This window comes from Scyliorhinus torazame, chromosome 8 (genome assembly GCF_047496885.1).
Source record: "Scyliorhinus torazame isolate Kashiwa2021f chromosome 8, sScyTor2.1, whole genome shotgun sequence".
Lineage (NCBI taxonomy): Eukaryota > Metazoa > Chordata > Chondrichthyes > Carcharhiniformes > Scyliorhinidae > Scyliorhinus > Scyliorhinus torazame.
This window is the reverse complement of record NC_092714.1, coordinates 71,082,642-71,097,779: the sequence shown is the minus strand read 5'-3', so window position 1 is coordinate 71,097,779 and position 15,138 is coordinate 71,082,642.

The window sequence follows — 15,138 nt, the reverse complement described above, 5'->3', positions numbered from 1 at the left end:
TTCACACGAGACGATTAGTAGAAGTGAACAGTTGCATCAATTCAATAAGCTAGATCTGTGCCTGCCTGCGACTGCTCTATACTGAGTGGCGCCTACAGGCTGCAGATCTATATACCACCCCCGAGGGGGCGGAGCCATAGGCAGAGCCCACAAGGGCATCAACATAATACAATACAATACAGTGGTGAATTGTAGCAGCAATACGTTCACCACACCACCCATCAGAGTTTTTTTCTTCCTCTGCTGTTTTTACCTTCAATCTCTCCTTCAGTTGTTCCCAGGTCAAAACTCTTGGGTCTTTGATTCCAATGTTCATGCTTGGCATTCTTTCACTCTCTTACTTTACTGAGCAATTCTTTTGATCCCTGAACTACTTTTTAATTTAACCCACTCATTTGTCTTTCTGTCCACTCAACTGATTCTGAGCATCCTTCACCTTATCCACATTTCAGGAACTGTTATCCTCCTCTCGTCTTTCTTCAGAGTCCAATTCTCACATCCACCGAGTGTGACACTCCCCAGCTGGTAGCTGTACCCGATGTTTTTTCAAGTTCATTATGATGCTTTTGGACTTCCAGACACTATTTAAGTCACTGGTCATGCGATAGCTAATCTACATTTGGTTTTTTCATCCAACTAGGATATTTGAAAATGTCCATTTTCTCAGTGCTTCCAATCTTAACTTTTTTTGACAATCTTTTTGTCACAAGTAGGCTTCATTAACACTGCAATGAAGTTACTGTGAAAAGCCCCCAGTCGCCACATTCCGGCGCCTGTTAGGGTACAGAGAGGGAGAATTCAGATGATCAAATTCACCTAACAGCACGTCTTTTGGGACTTATGGGAGGAAACCGGAGCACCCGGAGAAAACGCATGCCGACACGGGGAGAAGGTGCAGACTCCACACAGACTGTGACCCAAGCCGGGAATCAAAACTGGGACCCTGGAGCTGCTACCCACTGTGCTACCGTGCCATTGGCTTTTGCTTCATTTATGCAGTAGCCTATGTTAAATATAAAATGGTGCACCGTACCTCGGAATGCCACCTATTTCCATCTGATTATGTGGGCCTCGTGGTATCAGCTGGCAGTGATATCTGCTCCATTGTCTACTCATCAGCTACTGAAGAGCTTTGTCTGCTAACGGTATTATCAAGAAATAATGAATAGATTTTTTTAGCAAGCCATGGTAATCATAAATAATTTCATTTGAATTATACTGTACGTGATTCAGTCAGAATCAACACAATGTCCTAGAACCTAATAGGTATTCCAAAATCATTATATTGTGACATGTAAATCCATTCCCTAAAGACTGGTAGCCAGTGAACCAGTAGATTTATAAAACATATGCACAGACTGGTTTGACTGCCAGCGCATTATTATTCCTGCTTCTTCCAAATTTTGAGAATCACTATGCACAAGCAAGTAAAGATGTAACATAGAACAGTACAGCACTGAACAGGCCCTTCGGCCCTCGAGGTTGTGCCGAGCATTGTCCGAAACCAAGATCAAGCTATCCCATTCCCTGTCATTCTGGTGTGCTCCATGTGCCTATCCAATAACCGTTTGAAAGTTCCTAAAGTGTCCGACTCCACTATCACAGCAGGCAGTCCATTCCACACCCTAACCACTCTCTGAGTAAAAAACCTACCTCGGACATCCCTCCTATATCTCCCACCCTGAACCTTATAGTTATGCCCCTTTGTAACAGCTACATCCACCCGAGGAAATAGTCTCTGAACGTCCACTCTATCTATCCCCCATATCATCTTATAAACCTCTATTAAGTCGTCTCTCATCCTCCTCCGCTCCAAAGAGAAAAGCCCTAGCTCCCTCAACCTTTCCTCATAAGACCTATCCTGCAAACCAGGCAGCATCCTGGTAAATCTCCTTTGCACCCTTTCCAATGCTTCCACATCCTTCCTATAGTGAGGTGACCAGAACTGCACACAATACTCCAAATGTGGTTTCACCAGGGTCGTGTACAGTTGCAGATTAACCCCGCGGCTCTTAAACTCAAGCCCCCTGTTAATAAACGCTAACGCACTATAGGCCTTCTTCACGGCTCTATCCACTTGAGTGGCAACCTTCAGAGATCTGTGGACATGAACCCCAAGATCTCTCTGTTCCTCCACATTCCTCAGAACCCTGCCGTTGACCTTGTAATCTGCATTCAAACTTTTATACCAAAATGAATCACCTCGCACTTATCAGGATTAAACTCCATCTGCCATTTTTCGGCCCAGCTCTGCAGCCTATCAATGTCACTTTGCAGCCTACAACAGCCCTCCACCTCATTCACTACTCCACCAATTTTGGTGTCATCAGCAAATTTACTGACCCACCCTTCAGCCCCCTCCTCCAAGTCATTGATAAAAATCACAAATAGCAGAGAACCCAGCACTGATCCATGTGGTACACCGCTGGTAACTGGTCTCCAGTCTGAAAATGTTCCATCCACCACCACCCTCTATCTTCTATGTGATAGCCAGTTACTTATCCAATTGGCCAAATTCCCTCTATCCCACACCTCCTTCCTTTCTTCATAAGCCGACCATGGGGAACCTTATCAAACGCCTTACTAAAATCCATGTATACGACATCAACTGCTCTACCTTCATCTACACACTTAGTTACCTCCTCAAAGAATTCAATCAAATTTGTGAGGCAAGACTTACCCTTCACGAATCCGTGTTGACTATCCCGGATTAAGCTGCATCTTTCCAAATGGTCATAAATCCTATCCTTCAGGACCTTTTCCATTAACTTACCGACCACCGAAGTAAGACTAACCGGCCTATAATTACCAGGGTCGTTCCTATTCCCTTTCTTGAACAGAAGAACAACATTTGCCACTCTACAGTCCTCTGGCACTATCCCCGTGGACAGTGAGGACCCAAAGATCAAAGCCAAAGGCTCTGCAATCTCATCCCTTGCCTCCCAAAGAATCCTTGGATATATCCCATCTGACCCAGGGGACTTGTCGACCCTCAGGTTTTTCAAAATTGCTAATACATTCTTCCTCAGAACATCTACCTCCTCCAACCTACCTGCCTGTATCACACTCTCATCCTCAAAAACATGGGCCCTCTCCTTGGTGAACACTGAAGAAAAGTATTCATTCAACGCCTCCTATCTCTTCTGACTCCATGCACAAGTTCCCACTACTGTCCTTGACCGGCCCTAACCTCACCCTGGTCATTCTTTTATTTCTCACATAAGAGTCAAAAGCCTTGGGGTTTTCCTTGATCCGACCCGCCAAGGACATCTCATGCCCCCTCCTAGCTCTCCTAAGCCCTTTTCTTTAGCTCATTCCTTGCTATCTTGTAACCCTCAAGCGACCCAACTGAACCTTGTTTTCTCATCCTTACATACGCTTCCTTTTTCCTCTTGACAAGACATTCAACCCCTTTTGTGAACCATGGTTCCCTCACATGGCCATTTCCTCCCTGCCTGACAGGGACATACCTATCAAGGACATGCAGTATTTGTTCCTTGAACAAGCTCCACTTTTCATTTGTGCCTTTCCCTGACAGTTTCTGTTCCCATCTTATGCTCCCTAATTCTTGCCTAATCGCATCATAATTATCCCTCCCCCAATTATAAACCTTGCCCTGCCGTATGGCCCTATCCCTCTCCATTGCAATAGTGAAAGACACCGAATTGTGGTCACTATCTCCAAAGTGCTCTCCCACAAACAAATCTAACACTTGGCCCGGTTCATTACCCAGTACCAAATCCAATGTGGCCCCCCCTCTTGTCGGTCTCTCCACATATTGGGCGAAATTCTCCGACCCCCCGCCGGGTCGGAGAATCGCCGGGGGCTGGCGTGAATCCCGCCTCCGTTGGTTGCCGAAGTCTCCGGCACCTGAGATTCGGCGGGGGCGGGAATCGCGCCGGTTGGCGGGCCCCCCCGCGCGATTCTCCGGCCTGGATGGGCCGAATTCCCGCCGCTAAAATGCCTGTCCCGCCGGCGTAAATTAAACCACCTACCTTACCGTCGGGACAAGGCGTCGCGGGTGGGCTCCGGGGTCCTGGGAGGGGGCGCGGGGCGATCTGGCCCCGAGGGGTGCCCCCACGGTGGCCTGGCCCGCGATCGGGGCCCACCGATCCACGGGCGGGCCTGTGCCGTGGGGGCACTCCCTTCCGCCTCCGCCACGGTTTCCACCATGGCGGAGGCAGAAGAGACTCCCTCCACTGCGCATGTGCGGGAATGCTGTCAGCGGCCGCTGACGCTCCCGCGCATGCGCCGCCCAGAGATGTCATTTCCGCGCCAGCTGGCGGGGCACCAAAGGCCTTTTCCGCCAGCTGGCGGGGCGGAAATTTGCCCGGCGCGGGCCTAGCCCCTTAAGGTTGGGGCTCGGCCCCCAAAGATGCGGAGCATTCCGCACCTTTGGAGCGGCGCGATGCCCGTCTGATTTGCGCCGTTTTGGGCGGCAGTCGGTGGACATCGCGCCGTTTCCGGAGAATGTCCTCCAAAGTGTCAGGAAACCCTCCTGCACACACTGTACAAAAACTGCCCCATCCGAACTGTTCGACCTATAGAGGTTCCAATCAATATTTGGAAAGGTAAAGTCACCCATGATAAGTACCCTGGGACCGCCACACCTATCCATAATCTGTTTTGCAATTTCTTCCTCCACATCTCTATTACTATTTGGGGGCCTATAGAAAACTCCTAACAACGTGACCGCTCCTTTCCTATTTCTAACTTCTGCCCATATTACCTCAGTAGGCAGATCCCCTTCGAACTGCCTATCTTCAGCCGTTAAACTATCCTTGATTAACACTGCCACTCCTCCACCTCTTTTACCACCTTCCCTACTCTTACTGAAACATCTATACCCCGGAACTTCCAACAACCATTCCTGTCCCTGTTCTAACCATGTCTCCGTAATGGCCACAACATCGTAGTCCCAAGTACCAATCCACGCTCCAAGTTCACCTACCTTATTCCGGATGCTCCTTGCATTGAAGTAGACACACTTCAACCCGCCTTTCTGTCTGTCGGTACACTCCTGCGACCTTGATACCCTCCTCAGTACCTCACTACTCTCAACACTGGCTTCTGGACTACAGCTCGTTTTCCCATCCCCCTGACAAATTAGTTTAAACCCCCCCGAAGAGCGGTTGCAAATTTTACACCCAGGAAATTAGAGACCCTCTGATTCAGGTGCAAACCATCCTGTCTGTACAGGTCCCACCTTCCCCAGAATGTGCTCCAATTGTCCATGTAACTGAAACCCTCCCTCCTACACCATCCCTGCAGCCACGTGTTTATCTGCACTCTCTCCCTGTTCCTCACCTCGCTAGCACGTGGCACCGGCAACAAACTAGAGATGCCAACATGGTTTGTCCTGGCTCCCAGCTTCCACCCTAGCTCCCTAAATTCCTGTTTTAAATCCCCGTCTCTTCTCTTACCTATGTCGTTGGTACCGATGTGTACCACGACTTGTGACTGTTCCCCCTCCCCCTTAAGGATTCTGAAAACACGGTCCGAGACGTCATGGACCCTGGCACCTGGGAGGCAACATACCATCCGTGAGTCTCTTTCGTTGTCACAGAACCGTCTATCTGTCCCTCTAACTATCGAGTCCCCAATGACTATTGCTCTCCTGCTCTCCCTCCTTCCCTTCTGAGCCACAGGGACGGACTCAGTGCTGGAGATCCGTTCACCGTAGCTTTCCCCTGGTAGGTCGTCCCCCTCAACAGTATCCAAAGCGGTATACTTATTACTGAGGGGAACGACCACAGAGGATCCCTGCACTGACTGCTTCCTCCCAGCCCCTCTCACCGTCACCCATCTATCTTGATTCTTCGGAGTAACTACATCCCTGAAGCTACTATCTATGACCACCTCTGCCTCCCGAATGATCCGAAGTTCATCCAGCTCCAGCTCCAGTTCCCTAATGGGGTTTCTGAGGAGCTGGAGATGGGTGCACTTCCCACAGGTGAAATCAGCAGGGACACTGACGGCGTCCCTCACCTCAAACATTCTGCAGGAGGAACATTGCACTGCCTTCCCTGCCATCCCCTCTAGATAAAACAAGAAAAAGAAAGAAAGAGCTTACCTGTTATTCACTGTACCCCTTAGGTTAGAGGAGGTGGAAGGGTGGGGATACTACAAGTGTAGTGTCTAGGGTTTAGGAACCACCCAGCTTAAATACAGGTAAAAATAAAACACTTAACCAGCAACCACTGCGCCCCGCACAAGAACAGCAATCAGCTGTTATGGGCCCGCGCAAACAATTTAAATCTTTACTGCTTATCCAGCAGTCACTCTGTCCTCACTCCGACCGGATTCAGCTGGAAACTCCCAACAGTAAGTTTCTAAAAAAAATTACTCCCCTTCTTAGCAAGCACTCACTCAGCAACCACTGCGCCCTGCACGAGAACACCTCGGGGAAAAGAAAAACTACTTACCAGTCACCAGCCAATCACTTACCTGCAAGCTGTGACATCACGGTTCAACTTCTTTCTACTTCTACCTGCCCTCGAGTCTCCCTCTTGATTTTACTCGGCTGGGATCCTTCCAGCGATTGGTTATTTTTTGGTTAGAGGAGGAGGTAGGGTGGGAAACACTGAAGAAGTGTTTGGGGTTTAACTGTCACTTGACAACAGCTCCTCCACAAACCACCTTCTAGATCCAGTGACCGCAATGCATTGAATCAAATTTTCCCCGCAACAGCCAATCAGCAGCTCCGCTCTGCTGCCCTCTGCTGGAGGATACACTCAGCACATCTGTAAATACAGGTGATATTATGGGGCGTGATTCTCCAGAAAGATTTCTAAGTGCGTTATACCGAGTGGGAATTGCCGCGAGCTTCTCACCGCTCGGCCCAGCGAGGCCAGCAACGCTATTCAACGTTAATTGGTCCACTTAACGAAGCCCCATGGCTTCTCGCTGCAAATGAAAGCTCACCAATCGATTCACCGGCATCTGGCTCGCCAGCCCCCCGCTAACAAGGGCGAGCAGCACTTAAGCTGCACTTGCTCAGCCAACCCGAGCCAGCTCGCAGAAATGATGCCGAGGAGACCAGCCCCAAGATTCTGGGACGCTGACCTAGGGAGGCTCCGAGACACCATGGAGGCCAGGAGAGGTGTCCTGTTCCCCCAAGTGTCCCGGAGGGTTAGCCATAGGGCAGTCAGTGCTGCATGGGACGAGGTGGTGGCAGCTGTGAGCACTGAGAGTGTGACTAGGAGGACTGGCCTCCAGTGTCGGAAGGTCAACGACCTACACCGGGCAGCACGAGTGAGTGGACACCAAACCTCCCCCACACCGAGACCTGACCACCCCATGGGAGCATCCACCCTCCAACTCTCCATGCGACCCCCAACCCTTCCTCCACCCCCCTACCCCTTCAACTCCCACCAACCTTCCCTTCACACCACACACCCCTCCCACCACTGTGAACCACGTGTGTGGCTAACGATGCCCTCTCTGTGTCTCCTCAGGAAAGGCTCTCCCATAATCGCCGGGAGAGGGCCCAGACTGGCGGTGGGGTGCCAGACCTAAGAATCCTCACCACCTTCAAGGGCCCTGGAGGTGACCGGTGTGGCCAATGACAGGGCGGTCACCCATGCGGAGACTGGCGGTTTCCGCAGAGGTGAGGAACCACCGGACTCCACCTGGGGGACCTGTCAAACGTAGGTTGTTATTGCATTCCTGACTGACCCATCCCTCCCACGACCACATGTCCATTCTCCCGCAGGTCCTCCAGCCGACACCACCGGCCCATCCCGGACGGCCCCTTCTCAAGCCTCTCAGAAAACCACCTAGGAGGAGAGCTCCGAGGATGCCACAGTCCCGGCACAGCTGTCATCCCCACCCTCCACCAGCGCAGATACATACACCTCGGTGGGACATGTTAGTGGTCAGGCTTCGGGGGCACAATCTGGCGAGCACCACACTGCTGCTGATGTACATCAGGTGGAGGCAGGAATCCCTAGGCAAGGCAGCCGTCGGAGATCTGCTGGATCCCAGGACCCAGCTGGGTCCCAGCCTGATGCTGAGCCTGTGGAACAGGGTTACCCAGAGCTCATGGAGACTAGGGAGCAGCTGGGACATTGAGAGGAAAATGTCAGTGTCACTCCAACAGACCCATAGCCACTTGGAGGAGTCCCAGACGCTGGAGCTGTCGCTGGCAATGCGTGACACCAGACCAACATTGCTAGGGTGGCGACTGCAGTGGAGAGTCTGGTGCACGACATGATGCAGGGGCAGCTGGGACATGAACCAGCTGCCCCTCCATCCCATTATGAACCCCAGGGCCCTACTGAGACTGACCAGCAGGAGAAGGTGCTGTGCGCCAAACTGGACCCATCCCACCAGTTCGCCTGGGTTGTACCCCTCTGATGAGGCCGCGTTTCATAGTCAGCACACTGGACAGGGTGGCATGGCTGTGCATGTACCACCGACAAGTGAACCGGAGGCCTCCGGCCTCAGAGCCCTCAGAGGACGACCACCAGGGGCATTGAAGGGCAAGAGATGAGGCAAGCAGCTGGCTGCCTCCACCTCTGATGTACATCCTCAGGACACACCTAGACGTAGCGGGAAAGCTAGGAGGGCCAAGCACATTGAGGATCATGGAGGGCATAGGGGAGGGGATGTGGGTGGGGGGGGGGGGGCGGGGGGGCACCATCAGGAGAGTGGGGAATTGTTACACATTAAACACCCTTCTGCACAACCATTATTTTATTTTTTTAAATTTATAGTACCGTATTCATTTTTTCCAATTAAGGGGCAATTTTACATGGCCAATCCACCTAACCTGCACATCTTTTGGGTTGTGCGGGCGAAACCCACGCAAACACGGGGAGAATGTGCAAACTCCACACGGACAGTGACCCAGAGCCAGGATCGAACCTGGGACCTCGGTGCCGTGAGGCTGCAGGGCTAACCCACTGCGCCACTGTGCTGCCCTTTCTGCTCAATCATTATGATGCCTCTGTCACTTTCTTCTGCAATGCGGGCTGACCTCTGAACCCTTTTAAAAACATTTTTCTTAAAGAAAATTTAGAGTACCCAATTAATTTTTTCCAATTAAGGGGCAATTTAACGTGTCCAATCCATCTACCCTGCATATCTTTGGGTTGTGGGGGTGAAACCCACGCAAACACGGGGAGAATGTGCAAACTCCACACGGACAGTGACCCAGAGCCGGGATTGAACCTGGGACCTCGGCACCGTGAGGCAGCAATGCTAACCACTGAGCCACCATGCTGCCCTACCTCTGAACCCTTGGCCCATCTCACCAGGAATTAGACCTCCCCCTGGCACCAACCCACCCTCCGGCCATGAACATGTCCTTGGAGCTGTGCCCCATTCCCTGGGTATTCGGATGTTGGCTGCTGCATGTGTGGTGTTGCCTCCCGCAGTGTTCATGCACAGTGTCCAGGCACGGGGTGTGATTGGGAAGCTAGGCAATGACACCCACATGCTACACCCACAGATATCCACTTGGGTTGTGTGAGGTACTCACTTAACCATGATTGCAATTCCCTATTAGCAATAGCCTTCAGCTTGCTCGGATTGAGGCCTTGGCAGTCGGCGGGGGTTATGGGTGGTCGGTGGACCAGACAGGCAGGGACAAGAGTTGGCCGGAACTGGTACACAGGATCCAGGGGTTGGCATGATGGTGCCGTGAGCGGTTGCCCTCCCCCAGTTGTCCCCCGGCGCCTCACTCCCACCCTCCAATGGCGGCCCACCCCCAGCCGAGAGTCCCCCACCTCCCACCGAGCATAGGGGCAGCAAACCCAGCACCCCGGGGCTCTTTGCCTGTGAACAAAGATGGCTACTCACCTCCTCGGCTCCCCACAGAAGCCCTTCCGCCAAGTTCAGGTTTTTCAAAAGGAGTACTAATCGGCCCCAGCATGACCACTTGCTGGGGAGGCCGATGAATGACGGGAGGCCGTTGAATATGGGGTGACTCCCATTAATTGTATGGAAATGGGGCTTAAGTGGTGATAATTGGTTTCTCACCACGCTGTGGGGCGATCCCGGTTTCACCCTCGAGGGCAGGCCGGTTGCATCACAAACTATTTGATGCCTGGCGCGGTTCTCGTTTTCAGCCTTTCCTGCTATTCACCAGCCTTGTTTCGCTTGAGTGATAGCGTAACAGAGGAAGGCAAACACCAGAATAAAGAGTAATGATCCACAAAGCTGAAGCATCCTCGTTTAATTATTTCATTGATGTTACTTTGGCTTTTGAGTACTGTGAAGTTCAGTGTCTCCTCAAAACAAATTGGAATTCATACCATTAGCATTCATTAAAAAAGGGAGTCGAGCAGACCATCTATAGAGACAGACAAAATATCAAGCACATGTCAACTAGAATCTGTGGCAAATTATTTTTTAAGGAATGTTAAAATGACTTAATGAGTGTGATCTAACAACCACGCATCGTGGATCCGTGCGAGCCGGTTAGATCATGGGAGTGCCCGAAATAGGTATCTGCGCTGGCGCCAATCGGTTTCCGAACTAAGTGGCCCGGATCCCACCTAGATGGGGCGAGAAACCAATAATCATCCATTATGGATAATCTCCATATCGTTAACGGGGCAGACCGCCTAACTAACAGCCTCCCGTGATCTAACCTGTTCTCCAGTGAGCGGTCACGCGGGCACCCTTCAGCACAGCTATTTAGAAACATGAAGCTAGCGCAATGGTTGCTATGGGGATCGGAGGAGGTGAATAGCTGTCTTCGAGATTCGGCAATCAGCCCGGGAGCCCTGGAGCTGCTGCCCCAGTCCTCTGTGCAGATGGGATAGCCCCCAAGGGGGTGCGTGCCGGTCGGGGAGGGGTCAGCTGCTATAGTTGGGGGGGCGCCCTGGGTTGGGGGATGAGGGGCTCAGCACACGGTTCCAACATGCCACCCCCCAGATAGTGTGTACCCATCACAAGGGTGACTTCAGCTGCTGCCTGTCCATCCCACCGAACACCCGCAGGACAGAGCCCCCTCCGTGGTAATATGGTGACGGTTCCTTTAACTCCCACTGATTGTGGTGGCCTCTGGCTGCACAGCTAAAGGCCATCGGTAATAGGAAATTGGCATTGTTAGTCACATAAGCACTTCGCTGCTCCCAAGTGGAATCCCCGCGCTTAGGGGTGGCACCTTTTTGCTTTTTCCCTCATTTTCTTTAGTCTTGTTTACTTGGTTGAGTTTCATGTCATCTGCAGATGGCCACAGACTATACTTGCTGCTGGCTCCTGCTGGTAGCTGCCACCACCTGGAGGCCGCTTGCTTGTTTGCTGCCACCTCTTCAACCTCTGTGGCCTGGAGTGCGGTTCTGGAAGATGTGAACTGACCGCTGGAGGTGGACTTGACTGAACACCTTGGTGGAGGCTCTGGACCGATACCTTTGAAGTTCTGTTGTGAACTGCGTACGGGAGAGCACGGGGAGTTTGCAGCAGGCAGACTCTTGCAGATTACTTAGGCCTTTAATGGACTGCTGACTGTTTACTGTCTACTGTGCATTTGGTTTTCTTTGTACAACTGCCTTGTTGGAGATTTGTGTTTATACCGATGCCGGATGACAGTTATTGGTTATTGTGATGTAAGTGCTTTGGTTTATCCTTTTGTATGCTGTTGACTGTTTAATAAACAAAATATTCCCAAGTAGATTCCCATGGGTAGACATACTATGTTGCAGGCAAGTGTTATTGCCTAGCATTGCAATCATATGTGAGGCCTGGACACTGGAGACTTCAACACCACAGAGGCAGAGGTCAACAATCAAACACCGAAGAGCTGGGCCACAGCACTTTGGATATCCCTCTGTGACCAGAGGATGGGTGTGTGAATTGGGAGGGTACCTGAGCCCGGTCCAAGTAATGTTCCCGGCAGGGGTCCGGGGTCCGGTGCCCAGAGATCCCTGTTGTGGCCGGGGGGGTGTGGTGGTATGTATTAGGGGTAATACGGTACACCACGATGCCGACAGGCTATTGGTAGATGGATACCGGGTCCTGATAGGATCTGCCGCCTACTGGGCTCCACCCAGAAATGCCGGTATAAGAACCCGGATTTCCCCCAGCAGCTGCATTCTGTAACCGAGCTGCTGGGGATCACGTTCTGCTCAATAAAGCCTTTAATTGATGTTACTTCAACCTGCCTTGCGTCATATTGACGGTACAACAATTTATTGAGCAGACTTAAATTTAAAAAACGACGTAGGAATATGGAACTCCGCATCACCCCGGAGTGCCTGCGCATCACACCCCAAGCAGCTAACTCGACCTCTTTCTTTAAACATTGGCTGGCGTGTTTTGAGGGCTACCTCCGAACGGCAAACCAACGGACGAACAAAAGATGCAGGTCCTCTATTCCAGGGTGAGTCCCGACGTCTACTCACTTATCGAGGACGAGGACGATTTCCCCGATGCCATCGCCGCGCTGAAAGACATTTACATCCGGCCCGCCAACCAGGTTTTTGCACGCTACCAGCTCGCCACACGACAACAATTTCCAGGAGAATCGCTGGTCGAGTTCTATAACACCCTGCAGATCCTGGGAAGAAACTGCAACTGCCCGGCGGTAACGGCGAACGAACACACAGAGCTCCTGGTCCGCGATGCGTATGTGGCAGGTTTGGCTTCATCCCAGATCCGCCAGAGGCTTCTGGAGAAAGTATCTCTGGGTCTCCCAGAAGCTCGGGCCCTGGCGGCATCCCTCGATGTGGCCTCGCGTAATGCCCGCGCCTACGCCCCCGACCGCACTGCAGCCCCTTGGGCTCCGTGGCCCCCCGCCGCGAACGACTCTCCGGCACCCCCCCCACCCCCGCAGACCTGCGCGGCCAAAACACCAGACCAACCGGGGGGCCCCGCTGCTATTTTTGCGGCCAACCAAAACACCCTCGGCAGCGCTGCCCGGCCCGCTCGGCTACCTGCAAAAGCTGCGGAAAAAAGGGCCACTACGCAGCGGTGTGCCAGTCCCGCGGGGTCGCCGCTATCTCCGGGGAAGAAACGGGACCACAGACCCAGCCCCCCCAGCGATCCACGTGCGGCCAACGGACGCCGCCATTTTGGGCCCCGGACGCCACGAGGGAGAGATGGGCGCCGCCATTTTGTCCACCCCCGCCCGCGTGCGATCCTTGGACGCAGCCATCTTGGCTGACAGGAAAGGACCCCGACACAGACGGCCCCATACTGCCTGACACCGATGATCTACTGCGACAACCACGCTTGGCACCGATGACCCTGGACCAGTCCCGGCCCCGGACGCTCCAGACAGCAACGACTACAGCCCTGGTGAATGGGTACGAGACGCCGTGTCTTATCGACTCTGGGAGCACGGAGAGTTTCATTCATCCGGACACGGTAAGACGCTGTTCCCTCGTAATTCGGCCAAGCTACCCAGAAAAGTTTCCTGGCGGCGGGGTCCCACTCCGTTGAGATCAAAGGGTTCTGCATCGCTCACGTAACGGTGCAGGGGAGGGAGTTCAGAAATTACCGGCTGTATGTCCTCCCCCATCTCTGTGCGCCCACACTCCTAGGGTTGGACTTCCAATGTAACCTCCAGAGTTTAACATTTAAATTTGGCGGCCCTATACCCCCACTGACTGTCTGCGGCCTCGCGACCCTCAAGGTTGAACCGCCTTCCTTGTTTGCGAACCTCACCCCGGATTGCAAACTCATCGCCACTAGGAGCAGACGGTACAGCGCCCAGGACCGAGCATTCATCCGATCCGAAATCCAGAGGCTGCTGAAGGAAGGCATCATCCAGGCTAGCAACAGTCCCTGGAGAGCCCAGGTGGTAGTTGTTAAGACCGGGGAGAAACAGGAGATGGTCATCGACTATAGTCAGACCATCAACAGGTACACGCAGCTAGATGTGTACCCTCTCCCCCGCATATCCGACATGGTTAATCGGATTGCACAGTACAAGGTCTTTTCCACCGTGGACCTCAAGTCCGCCTACCACCAGCTCCCCATTCGCCCCGGTGACCGCAAGTATACTGCCTTCGAAGCAGACGGACAGCTATACCACTTTTTAAGGGTTCCATTCGGTGTCACGAATGGAGTCTCGGTCTTCCAACGAGAGATGGACCGAATGGTTGACCAGCACGGTTTACGGGCCACGTTCCCGTATCTCGACAACGTCACCAACTGCGGCCACGACCAGCAGGACCACGGCGCCAACCTCCGCAAATTCCTCCAGACCGCTAACGCCCTCAACCTCACTTACAACAGGGAGAAATGCGTGTTCAGCACCAACCGTCTGGCCATCCTGGGCTACGTAGTGCGTAATGGAGTGATAGGCCCCGACCCTGAACGCATGCGCCCCCTCATGGAGCTCCCTCTCCCCCACTGTGCCAAAGCCCTGAAACGTTGCCTGGGCTTCTTTTCTTATTACGCTCAGTGAGTTCCCCAATACGCCGACAAGGCCCGTGCACTAATCCAGTCCACTACTTTTCCCCTGTCGACAGAGGCTTGCCAGGCCTTCAGTCGCATCAAGGCGGATATCGCAAAGGCCACGATGCGCCCCATCGATGAGTCCCTCCCCTTCCAGGTCGAGAGCAACGCATCAGATGTAGCTCTGGCGGCCACCCTCAACCAAGCAGGCAGACCCGTGGCCTTCTTCTCCCGAACCCTCCACGCTTCGGAAATCCGCCACTCCTCAGTGCAAAAGGAGGCACAAACCATAGTAAGACCATAAGACATAGGAGCGGAAGTAAGGCCATTCGGCCCATCGAGTCCACTCCACCATTCAATCATGGCTGATTTCAACTCCATTTACCCATAAGACCATAAGACATAGGAGCAGAAGTAAGGCCATGCGGCCCATCGTGGAAGCTGTGTGACACTGGAGGCATTACCTGGCCGGTAGGAGATTCACTCTCCTCACTGACCAACGGTCGGTTGCCTTCATGTTCGATAATGCACAGCGGGGCAAGATCAAGAACGACAAGATCTTGCGGTGGAGGATCGAACTCTCCACCTTCAATTATGAGATCTTGTACCGTCCCGGAAAGCTGAATGAGCCATCCGATGCCCTATCTCGCGGTACATGTGCCAACGTACAAGTGGACCGTCTACAAGCCCTCCACGAGGACCTCTGCCACCCGGGGGTCACTCGTTTCTACCACTTTCACAAGGCCCGCAACCTCCCTTACTCCGTCGAGGGCGTCCGAACAGTCA